We start from the raw sequence: 12877 nt of genomic DNA on the forward strand, positions 1-12877 counted from the left end.
TAATAATTGCAGCCAGGTCTGGGATCTGGTCATCTCTCCATCCATCCCCTCTCAGTTTTATTCCTCACTGCTATGCACATGGCCTTTGAATGGACCCAGAGGCCCACAGCAGGAAGATGATAAAGGCATCACCCCTTTCTTCCGGAAACACATCTATCTAGACCTTTTTCCAGTCATTATCTACGCCCTAACTCTAACTAGTTTTTCATTACCACGTGTCATTGACTTTAAAGGACTCTTTGGAGAGCAGATGACCTTGTACACACCTGTTTCCTGTTCAGGGGCCAGCGTGGAGATGAAGGATGGTCCTGCTATTATTATAAGTTGTCAAGAAATCTCCTTGGCTTGATCCATCCAGACAACCTTTATTCAGAGGGGAGAGACAAATCAGTCAAATCAGTTATTTGACAAGGTGTCAAAGACACTTCAGTTATTTGGCTGAAACAAGATTTTTCTATCAGTTAGGGTGGTTTTGTTTAGAAACGTGCCTTCCCTCAAAGACTCTATAAAGTACACATATACTTAGTTATTCAAATCCCTAGAGAATGAGCCCAAACGTGCCTCATTTACTTGTCCTAAAACCAGGAACTACTATTTGTGGATGGACATGGTGGAAAGCTCCTAACCACTTCCCTATGTCAGTATTTGTGAGCTTCGGTAGTCAGAGTCAGATAGGTTGCACTTGAGGGTGGATGGGGAACTAATATTTATAGGGTGGCTACACTGGCCAAGGGCTTTACATAAATACAGCTCCTTATTTCTCAGAATAACCCTATGAGACAGGTTTTATCATCACATTTTACTGATGAGAAAACCACGGTGCAGAGAGGTTCAGTAATTCTCTATTTGATATGCAGCATCAGAGCTGAGATTTGAACCAGGTACTGACTGATTCCAAGCCCAGGTTTCTTTAGTGTTTCAATCTGTATTCCTAGTCTCATTCTTTCTCTTCTAGGTTACTTCTGTGGCCAGTTGAATACGAACTGTCTTTAAAATAGTCAAAGGTTCAATAGAAAAAGCATATTAAATATCCAATCCTTTCCCCTTGCATGATCCTTGGAGTGTATCTGCTCTCCAGCTATGTACATAAGCATTGAGGGGTCAGCCGTTCTTAAGTTAATATCTGAGGTCAACCATTACTTATTTAATTCAATCTTAACACTCATCCAACTGCTAGAGAGAGAAATCCACCTTAAACTGTCTTAAGGAATAAAGGAAAAGTGTTGGCCTCCTAAAAAGTCACATGGGTAGCACCAACTTCAGCTATGGTGGAACACAGGTGCTAATAACTATGGCACCGGGAATATGTCTCTCTTTATCATACGTCTCTAATTTCTTTCATATCAGCATCACAATTAGCTACACTTATCTTACCCGAGCAATCACAAGAAAGAGCTATTATCTTTCCTAACATATTCAGGAAAATGCAGGAGCTCAGTCTCACTGGCCTGGCCAAGGCCATGTGCCCATACTGAATTCACAAAATGGTCAGGATAATGGAACAATCTGCTTAGCCAGACCCAGGTTGTGAAATGGAGTCAGCCCCATTTCCATACAACATGTACTAAAAAATTGGGAAAATGCGTTTTCAAAGGCAAATCAGGGTACTATGACCTGAATAATGGCAAATGATTGCTGGATAGGCAAAAACAATAAATAACCACCAAACCAACAGTGTGATATAGGATAGCTTGCGTACCCTATATGTATATCAGTTTCCTTATCTGTAAAACAAACATACTGTGTATCTCACAGCATTTGAAAAGGATCCAATGATATAATGTTTGAAATTGCTTAGCACAATGCTTGATGCTTTGCAAGGCCTCCAAATAGCATTGTATTATTTTATATTACAATGTCCCAGGCCTCATGACTTCTACATGCAATAGCATTGAATTATTTTACATTACACTGCCCCAGGCCTCAAGACTCTCTTCTGATGCCTTCTTACATGCAACTGTATTGCCGTATTTTCCTCATGCCTCTGGCTCCTTATTTAAATGGTCCGGAATTTGTTAGACAATCTGAATTTTTGATGGCCAGAGGGTCCATGGGAAGCTGGAACCTTCAGAAAGGCTGCTACAAAAGCTGTTGGCAGCCATCCTCTTTCAGCGGGGGTTGTGTGTGTGTGATTTGTGTAGAGACGGTATGAGACAGAAGTACACATCTCATTATCCTATTAATCCTCTAACATGTTGCTATTTGGCCATAATCTCCTTTCCCCAAAGACGAAAAGGGAGAGGGAGGCAACAACAGTACCGCACATAACAGATTGTGCTTTGATACCCATGAATGATCTGGGGGGAGAACCACTTCATCCACAGAAAATACTTACTCCATAAAGTTTGGCCCCAGTAGCAATTAACTGGTTGGGGAATATTTTGGGGGAAGGGGGAGTCATATTAAATAAACTGTGGAAATAAGCTTCTGGGGACAGCTCTTCCCTTCCCTTTCTTCAAATCTGTTCTGTAAATATTTCAGGATAAGTGCTGAGAGCTGACTTTGCCTCCCTGGTGACACATATCATCGTTTCAGAAAACATGGTTTATAAGCAAGTTTCTGTGGAATGCTTTTTGTTTTTTAAAAAAAGCAGCCAACTTTACTTTTCACTGATGGAACATGAAAATGGCCGAGGAAACAAAGGAACTCCAGGGAGCAGGTAACCATGACAAGGACAATGGACAAGTCGGTCCTCTCATTTTGCTTTTAACGCCTTCTTGGTCTGAACACAATTGTTTTTCCCCATTCCAGGAGAAGGTGGATGGCAATCAACACTCACTCATTAAACCAGCCTTTGTTCTAGAGTCTAGAGATGTAGCTATGAACAAAACAGACGAAGTCACTGCTTTCAAGATCCTATGCTCTAGTCAGGGAGACAGAAAATCAACCAGTGATTAAGCAAGAAAAATATCAGAGAATAAATGCAAGCCAAAAGTTAAGTTAGGTTTATGTGACAGTGCGTAGATGGCAATGCTGGGCCAGGTGGTTGCAGCAGGTGAGCTGATGCCCTGCCTAGATCCTATTGTCAAGCCAGGGCACACATCCTCCAGCTGCTGGAGGATAATCCTGTGGCCAGTGGCTTAAATGTGAGACCTTCTCAGGAAAATTGTCCTTGGCTGGTAGGAGATGCCTTGGAGTCAGCCAGTGATGGACTGATACAGTGGTACAAAAGCCTGGCTCCTTCCTTCAAGGCCGACCGCCTATGCGGAATGATTTACCCTCCAGATCCCCCACTACCATCACAACCCACAGGTCAGGCCAATGTCAGGTAGACATTACCTAAGATCACATCTCAGACCATGTCCTGGTTCTCTTTTTCTCTTCCCCTCCTTGCTGCCCTCACCCCTTTGTAGGTTTTTCCTACGTATACGCTTTAAACAAAGCGTGTGCTCCCAAACCCTTCTCTCAGGCTCTATTTCTAGGAAACACAGCCAAGACAGTGGTCGAGGAAAGTCTCTTTTGAGTTATCATATTGAAGCTGGGAAATGAGTGATGAGAAGTAGCCAAGAATGCAAACATCTGTGGCACAAACTTGACATGCTTAAAGAACCAAGAGAAAATCTTGGGTGGCAGGCACTAGAAAGAGGGAAAGTGGAAACAGAGGAGGTTGGAGAGCCCCAAGAGCTGGGCCCAGATCTTACCGGAAGAAGATCCTGGATTTTAGTCCAAGTGTAACGGGAAGCTATTAGAAAGTTCTGAGCGGTGAGTGTTCTGACTTACGTTTAAAAAATTCCTCCAGAGAACAGAAAATCCTGGGGTCAGAATAGAAGCAGGGAGATCAGGTAGGAGACTACAACGATGACATTGGTTGGACTAGCAACTGTTGTGTGCCTGTTATGTGTTAGACAGTTTACCTCTACTGTATAAGTTCTACTAACAACTCCACAAGGTGGGTATTATTCTACCCATTTTAGAGATAAGGAAAGCAAGATAGATTGTTCATATAGCTACCGTGAAATCCCCCAGCTATTAAGTAGTATATCTGCTATTTAAACTAGACCATTTGGTTCTAAAACTGATGTTTTTCTTACTATATTACCCTCCTCATCTGATTTCCTGGTGTACAGTTTTCTTTGAAAATAGCTCAATCACTCTGGCTTGCCATATTTGGGTCATCAGAGGTGCTGAAGCCTCTCTGTCCCACTGGGGATATGAGTTCATGCTGAAGCATCGGTCTGTGGGGCCCCTGAAAGACTGGTTGCCATTCTTCAAACACATCTGTTTGTAATTACAAGGTGCCCTTACACTTCCCCATTTTGTCAACATAATTACTCTCAATTATGTGAACACTCCACCCTGACCAGCCCAGGGATCCACACCCCTGCCAACTACAATGGTTGATTTCCAAAGCCCCTGCCACTCCAGGCCAAACATATGGACCCTCTTCTCAGTTTTAAGCACAAGAGGGTTCAGGTCCAAATACAGTATGAATAGTAGCTACTTCTTGCTCTGTCTGTATCACTATGGCAATGCAAGAGATGGTTAAATTACTTAGGGCCATCTTTGAAATTTGCAATGACTTTGCCAACTAGAGGGAAATTTTTAATGGGCATTTAATTTGAAAGTGGTTCTCTTGCCACAAAAAGCCATGGCAATCCAAAATCTCCTCCTCCCAAAATGACGCAGAGAGAAAAAGAGAAACCAAATCTGTTTCAAATAATCAATTTAGAATTAAGGCAGAGGAGATGTACCCAAATTCAAGAAGTGCACAGTTCTGAAGAATAGCAAAATGGGAGCAGCAGCAGTGAGAGCTTTTTTATGTGGCTGATGAAGGTTCTAGATTAAAATCCAAACTTTGAGAAAGGGCGGTTGAAAAGTTTTCTGTAGTTAGTGTAAAACCCTGAAGTAAGCATGAGATGAGTCCAAAGTGCACTAAAATATGGAAGAAAAAACAGAGAATTATCACTTACTTTGCCTCCTCTTGCCAGGCATGTTTCAAGGTGTTTTACCTTAATGATGACATTTAATCTTTATACCAATACTATTAGGGCGATTGTTATTCTGGTTCTCTAATGGAGGAAATGGACTCAGAAAGCTTAACAACTAGCCAGAGGCTATAGACTTCATAAATGGCACAGAAGTCATCTGAGCTCTGGTCCCCGTGGTTTCAAAGGTTACAGTATCTTTTTAATCTGCAATAGTGAAAATGGAAAAGTGAGTGAACTAGGGAGAAGCAGAGAAGAGGAAGACAACATCACTAAGGAAGAGAGATTTCCTTTGGAGATACTTGACCAAGAAGATCAAGCAGCTCTTCAATTTGGTGCTGAGGGAATGATCAGAGATAATAATCAGAGATAATGATCAGAGAATCCCAAAGCAAACTAATTATAGCTTGATGAGTACCTATGTGTGTGTGCACCCAAAGCAGCTATGTATAATTGCCTATCATTCATTGCATAGTGTATATGGTTCAGTTGCTCTCAATACTCCTCTTTGACCCTAGTAATACTGAAGAATCATTGAAGTCTTTGGGACCCATGTACCATGCAGCTTGCAGAGCAGGTGACCATGCCCCATCATAAGACAGAGCTTAAGCAAATTCCATCTCCACTGGGGTAAGGCAGAGCTTAACCCTGCCCTGCTCAAAGGAGGCTCATTAATTGTCCTGGTTCTAATTCCAGACCTGTAGAGATCACCTGAAGTTAAATCCATATGCAGGGCAGTGCTGCTGATAGGAGTCTTTCCAAAGAATTCCTTTCCCACGAGTGTCTAATTGGGTCCCTGTGACAGAGATATAAAGATATATAGAGTAACAACAACCACCAATTCCCGAATCTCACGTCAGAGACTGTTCTAAGCACTGTGCCATGTGTCATCAATGACAACCCTGTGAGGCAAGTATAATTAAAATCCCCACTTTACAGGTGAGAAAAGTGAGGCTTAAGAGAAATAAAGCCTTGCCATGGCCACGCTATAGGTCAGTTTGGCACCCTAATCAGTACCCTTAGCATGCTGTGTCTCTCTCAAGGCTAAGTGCAGATTAGAGCCCCAGGCAGGGGAAAGGAGGCCTCATCTGTCTTGGGTACTGGGAAGAACAGAACAAAAGAACTGGAAGGTAAGGGGTGCCACCGTGTGCCAGGCACCCTGGGAGGATATATATAGATGCTTTATGATTGAATCCTCACCACAATCATGCTGGCAGGTTACTTTCATTGCCCACATTGTGCATGTATGTAAATATAAGCTTGAGGCTGTGACTGTGCTCCCCAAGGATATTCATTCATTCATTCATTCATTCATTCATTCATTCAACAGCCCTTCACTGGACATCTACAGGGGATCATGTCCTGTTCTGGAAGCTGGAGTGAATGAAATAAGTGACATTACAGCTCAGGGAAGGGGCTGCACACTCATCAGACAGTCACAAGAATGGATATATGGTTACAACCGTCACAAGTAAGTGCTCGCCACGGTGCTCTCGGAGGGAGTGTATGTCTCCTCAGGGGGTCAGAGGAGGCTTCCCAAAGGAGGTGATGGCTGAGCTGAGGTCTAAAGGATGCAGAGGTGGTGAAGGGGAGAGGGAGGATGGTTTTAGGCAGGTAGAAAAGCAAGGATGAAGACCCTGTGGAAGGAGACAGTGTGACCCATTTGAGGAGCTGAAAGAGAGCAGAGCGGGGAGCCACAGGGCCACGTGAGGCCAAAGAGTTTGTGTGGAAGCCAGGCTTGGCCGAGCCACGTGAGACCACAGAGCTGGTGATGGCTCGACCCCCAGCTACGCCCAGCCCTTGTTGTTTGCTCTGTCACAAACAGAGCCTCTTACAGGATGGGGAACAGGTGTACAAGGAACTGGAATCTTAAATGGTACACTGTCCAGTGGCTCCAGACATTATAGTCTGTCTGACCTCTCATAGGACTGAGACCTTACCAGTAAAGGCCATGTAGCACTTATTTAGGAAACCTATATTCACTAACCTGGCATCGAGGTCTTTCCCAGTCTTTCCAGTTTCAGGATAATCTACTCTATGGAACTCAATCTTCATAAGACTGGGTCCCTGATACAAGAATTCCTACCCACCCAACCCTATTCAATACTCGAGTTTGGATAGCAGACAATTTGGATAGTGAGGGATACATGGACTTGGCGGGATTCCACGATGCTCTCTGAATGCCTGGCCATCTTGTGGTGCCACCTCTCTGTTCACCTGAGTCTCTGCTGAGCTCAGATCCCATCAGTGACTTGCCTGGACCTCATGTAGACCATAGTCACACGTTGCCAGCTATCTTTACAATGGGAACCGTCTGGCTGCCCACCTGTATGAGTGCCGGACACCAGCTGCCACCCATCTGCCAATTGTCTGCCTGCCCTCTACTTGAATGTCCACTCTGGATGCTTGGGTCCATCTCAGCCTTTTGCCGGGACCACTTGCCTGCCACCTGTTCTCCCCTCCCTGGAACAGATGACTCCCTCTTGCGCTTATCTTTGCATATTTGTGTTGGGTTCTGACCTCGGCAATCACACTCCCTCTGAGTCCTCGAGGCTTGGAACCTTCACATCCAGGCCATCCAGGCCCTAAGTAAAGCCAGCTGAGTTTCAGCAGGCCAGGCCTTTGCAGACAGGGACTGGATCTGTCTCACTGCTCTAACCCTGGATTGTTGCTTTATCCGTGGTAGAGTGTGAGCTTCTACTGATCTCCACCATACATTCCCAATGCAATGCATTTGTACCTTTGCCTCATTTCTTACTTTGCTTTCCTGCTCTCCATACTTTTCTGGGGTCTGAAATTCCTGCCTAGTTACTGCCACATGCCTCTTTCTAGGGGAAATCCTTGTCCCCTTAAATCCAGTCTCTGCCAGAGGTTTTCTGCCGAACTGAATGGACTGCCTTGAGCCACAGACCACCTCCCACCGCACTGTGAGGGACAAGCATGCCCTTTGGAAACTTTGTCTTACTAACTTACAAAAGTTGAGGATGGATGGATGGATGGATGGATGGAAGAACTGATGGTGCCTGGCTTAGGAGGGATGAAGGACTCTTCAGCATGGCCTGGCAGGTGATATGGGTTGGCAAACATCCATCTGGTGCTTAAGTAGATATTCATCTCACCCACATCCAAGTGCAGCCGAAAGGCTCAGGGACATAGTGGCTATTGGGAGCAGCCCTGGGAGGCAAGAGGTGAGTTCTCTGCTAAATGCAGACTCAGTCCCAGGCTCACTGGGGATCAAGGTCAAATTGCTTCACCTCACTTGGTCTTGTTAACTCAGATGGAAACTTGGGTTAGAAGCAAATCACATACATGGAGAAGAGCTGCAGCTACCCAGGGCCTTTTACAGTGTAGCGGGGTCTCTGAGGAAGGAAGAATAGTTAAGGTGGATGTGTAGACAGGAATGAGGAAGGGATGCAGGCTCCCAGGGGAGTGGAAATCCCCATTAGCATCAGGAACATCATGCTGGAAAACCTTTTTTCGTTTCCTACCACAAGTAGTTGCCAAAAGTCCCCGCCTTCTGTCAGACCACAGTGAGGATCGCTGCCTAGACTTGGGTTGCAGAAACAGAGTGGGCATTTGGGAGTGAGCATTGCTCTGGGGATGAAAGCTAGTCAACACATGGCTGGCCAATGAGAGCAAAAGAAACAGCTATACTGCGTCCTGTCCCACCACCCTCATCTTACAACTCAGCTCCAGCTAGAAGCTTTGGTTCCCTGGCTACTGCTGGAGTGGCTCTGGGCTTCTCAGGTTAAATTTTGATCAGCACTGATTCTGTCCCACAGATCTCAGAGCCGGACAAGTAACTGTGTGCTCTGGCTGTACCTCAGCACCCTTGCCCACTCCTCCCACATTCACTTCTGCCCAAGTGTTCTGCTGGCCCATGTCTGAGAGGAACAACCACCAAAACTTCCTGTAGGAAGCCAATGCACTGCAGGATATTTTCATAAGGAGAATTTATCAAACCCCATTGTATGAAGATCATGATGGAAGAGCCTGAGTTAGGTGTGCTCACTCTCTGCCCCTCCAGCAAAGCGCAGCCTCTGGAAAAAGAGATAAATTGGTATCTTCCATTCACTACAGAAAATGAAAATTTTCTGCTGGGTACCCAGAGCCAGACAGGAAACCATTGATCATCCTGAACAAATATCCTTCAATAAATCTTTATCTCTTCTGAAGATAATTGGAAGGACAGTGACTTCTGAGTTTACTCTCTTTCAGTAGTCACCTCCCTTTCACTTTTCTGGGTATATTTGTTTTCAAAGCCAAAATGTACTACATAGTCCCATCCATCAAGGTGAAGGAACATCAAATGATTTCCTATTTCATCTCCAATGTGTTGAGCTTGAGAATTCTCTTAATCCACTGGCTTTGCAAGGTGCTTGGCCTTTTCCATCACAGCTAAGCACATCATGTTGCCTAATTCCTCAGGAAGGATGTACCCACACTACTAACCCCATTGCTCTGTTTGGAGTTAAGACTTCCTCTCTTTTAATGAGCATATTCATTTGTTCATTTCACATGCAACTTATCATATGCCCATCACTGTGCCAGGATGCCCAATTTTTAAAGTAGATATGATGACAGATTTGCATGTGCCTGAGCTCTCTGGATCCCAGCTTGCTTACTAGTGCCCCGTGAGGTGTGCAGCTGAAGCAAAGAAAATCATTTTGGTGGACCACGTTCATAACCAAACCTATACATTCTCGGTTCTAAAAGTCATTTAAAACATTGAAAACCTTAAACTTGGTATTTCTGATTTTCAGGACTCTTAGCTGTGTAGCTGGTACATCAATATCTTAAGACCCATATTCATTAAAAAAAACTAGGTTATTATAATGTATAACTTTTAATAAAACCTTCCAACTATAGTAATGCAAATCATAGCAGTCCTGAAAGCCCTATGAATCAATGCCATCACCTCACACCCAGCTGTGGAAGTTATTTGCTATTCACACAACAACCTTTAAATACGAGAGTGTGTTCTTAAGCATACTGGGCCTCAACAAGGGGCCCACCCACATGATGAAGAGGCCTGGCCTCTGTGTTGCACTTTTACGTGAAAATATAATGGAAAGAATTTTTAATGTGGCAGAAACGAATGTCAACTCTTACAAGAAGATTTCACAAGCATCTATAGAGTTCGAAGATCATTGACACAATGCAGATGGTTCTTTTATGCAAGTGTATGAAATACAAAAAATGATGGCTCCTCTGAACAGAGGAAGTTGTCAGATCTCACTAGGAAGGCTGTTTGAATAAATTTTAAAATAATAAGAATGAGGAACCAAATTACTTTTACAGTGGAGTAATCTGGAAAACCCCTTGTTTACCGAGTGATCAATGCTAACCTCACTGATAAAGGCATAAATTGGCATCATGTGCCTCCTGGTTTGATGTGCTGAATAGAGCAGAATATTGCTTTTATAGTAGTTGTACCAAAAATGTATAGCTTGAATCTAATCCCGAGATAAATGCAAATTGAGGGATAGTCTAAAAAAAAAAAACTTTGATTCTTCAAAAACATCAAAACCATAAAAAAGAAAGAAAAGGGGAGAAATCATTTCCCATTAAAGCCATGACCCTAGATTAGCACTTGGATATAGATGAAAGATTTATTGATCAATCTATTTAATCTATTTATCCATACATAATTTTCCCTCTATATCTGAGTGTGTATATCTGAAGAGAAGAAGGACATTCTTTCACATAACTATCACACAGTTATCAATTTTTGGAAAATTTAACACTGATAAAATAAAAAAAAAATATTATCTAGCTCTCTGTCCATATTCAAATTTGCCGATTTCCCCAGTAATGCCCTTTAGAGTAGGGGTTTGCAAACTACGGCCCGCCCACCATCTGTTTTCATAAGTAAAGTTTTATTGGAACAAAACCATGCCCCATTTGTTTACATGTTGTCTATGGCTGCTTTCACGTTACAACCACAGACTTGAGTAGGTGCAACAGAGACCATATGGTCCATAAACCCTAAAACATTTATGATCTGGCTCTTTACAGACATAGTTTGCCAACCCCTGCTTTAGAGCTATTTTATTCCAGTCTCATCCAGGGTAATATATTGTACTCAGTTGTCAGGTCCTTAACATCTCTTTTAATCTGAATTAGCTCCTAACCCTTTCTTTGTGTTTCTTAACCTTGGCATTTTTTGAAGACTACAGGTCTGTTTTGTAGAATTCCACTCAAGTTGGGTTTATCTGATGTTTCCTCATGAGATTCAGGTTATGCATTTCTGGCAAGAATAGATTGATGTTGCATCCTTTTCAATACCTCATATCAAGAGATGTGTGAGTTTATTTTTTGCTTTTTTCCAGTTTCATTGAGAAATAATTGATATATATTACTGTATATGTTTAAGGCATACAACATGAAGGTCTGATTTACATATATTGTGAAATGATTATCAAAATAGGTTCAGATAACATCCATCTTCAATACAATAAAAAGAAAAGAAAGAAGAAAAGAAAAAATATTCTCCTTGTGATGAGAACTCTTAAAATGGTTTTATCCCAATATTGATGATGGTAGCTTTGGTCAGCTGGCTAAGGTGGTGTCCTCCAGAAGAAAAAATATTTTATTTTGCTCTAAAGGACATTATCTGGAAGATTAGTAACATTCAAATACAGGTTGTATATTTGGTAACAGAAATTTTGGCATATTAGATTTCCATTATTTGATCATTGTGATGTGGTTATATTAAAAGAGTCCTTGTTCTTAGGAAATTTGTACTAAAGTATTTAGGGATGCAGGGTCATTATAATTACCACATATCAAATGATTTGGCACACACACACACACACATACACACACACGATGTAAATTTGGAAAATCTTACCATTTGGCCAATCTAGGTAAACAGTATGTGGGTGTCCATTGTATTATTCGTACAACTTTTGGGTAGGTTTAATTTTTTTTTAAATAGGAGGTTAAAATAATGATGGATCTATATTATCTGGCACATAAGACAGAACAGAGTGTCAGGAAGACAGTAAGGAAGTAAGATTGAGAATGAAGAACATCTTCCCCTCTGTACTGGGGGGAGCAACTGTGTAGACTCCAGTGGATAATAAAGGGAGCTCCCAGAGGGGAGATCCCAGGCTACTGTCACATTCCCAGCCATAGCATTTGCCCACCAACTGGATAAAATCGATTTTTATTTAACTGTATAGAATGCTTCAGCACAGTTTTGATTTACCCATGAAAGCTACAACTTCCAAATCAGTTAGAGGAAAAAAAAAAAATCAAGAAGGAAGGAAAAAGGAAAAAGAAAGATGACAGTAAGGAATTGTAAGAGATTTGCAGTAAGCCAAAATATATCAGCTATAAAAATAATGCAAATGATTGAAGAGCAACCTCTTGTGTAGGGTCAAAACACAAGAGCAAACTAGAAGATGAGCTATTTACAAACAGATAAACAAGCCTGAAACAAAAACTACAGAAGGGAGAGTAGAAAAGTGTTTGCCAGGGGCTGGGGGGTGGGGGACATAGGGAGAGGTTAGTAAAGGAGTACTAACTTTCTGTTATAAAATGAATAAGGTCTGAGGATCTAATGTATAACATGGTGACTATAGTTGATAATACTGTATTGTGTAATGAAAACTTGCTAACAGAGTAAAACTTAAATGTTGTCACTTAAAAAAAAAAGTAAATATATATGGTGTTAAATGTGTTAATGAAATTGATGGGGGGAATTCTTTCACAATGTGTGTGTGTGTGTTTATAGATATATACATAATTATCATGTTGCACACTTTAAATACCTTACAATTTTGTCATTTATACCTCAAAATAGCTGGGAAAAGAAACGCAGAAGGGAAGAGCAACTAGAGATTAGACAAATGCAAATGCAGAAAGCAGATGTAGCAAAATTAATAACAGACAAGATAAAATGGGAGGGCAAAAGCATAAACAGATACCAAGAGAGTTTTTTTATA

General features: G+C 42.1%; 1 long non-coding RNA gene across 2 annotated transcripts in view; it reads right to left on the reverse strand.

The window, feature by feature from the left end:
- Nucleotides 1–12877, reverse strand: part of LOC309642563 — a 205290-nt gene that overhangs the window by 134560 nt on the left and 57853 nt on the right. For both annotated transcript variants that reach the window (XR_014253254.1, XR_014253255.1), the window contains exon 2: nt 267–363. This is a non-coding gene — a long non-coding RNA (uncharacterized lncRNA). The remainder of the gene's footprint in view (nt 1–266; nt 364–12877) is intronic.

The sequence above is a fragment of the Balaenoptera physalus genome (genome assembly GCF_965194825.1).
Source record: "Balaenoptera physalus genome assembly, chromosome: 14".
NCBI lineage: Eukaryota > Metazoa > Chordata > Mammalia > Artiodactyla > Balaenopteridae > Balaenoptera > Balaenoptera physalus.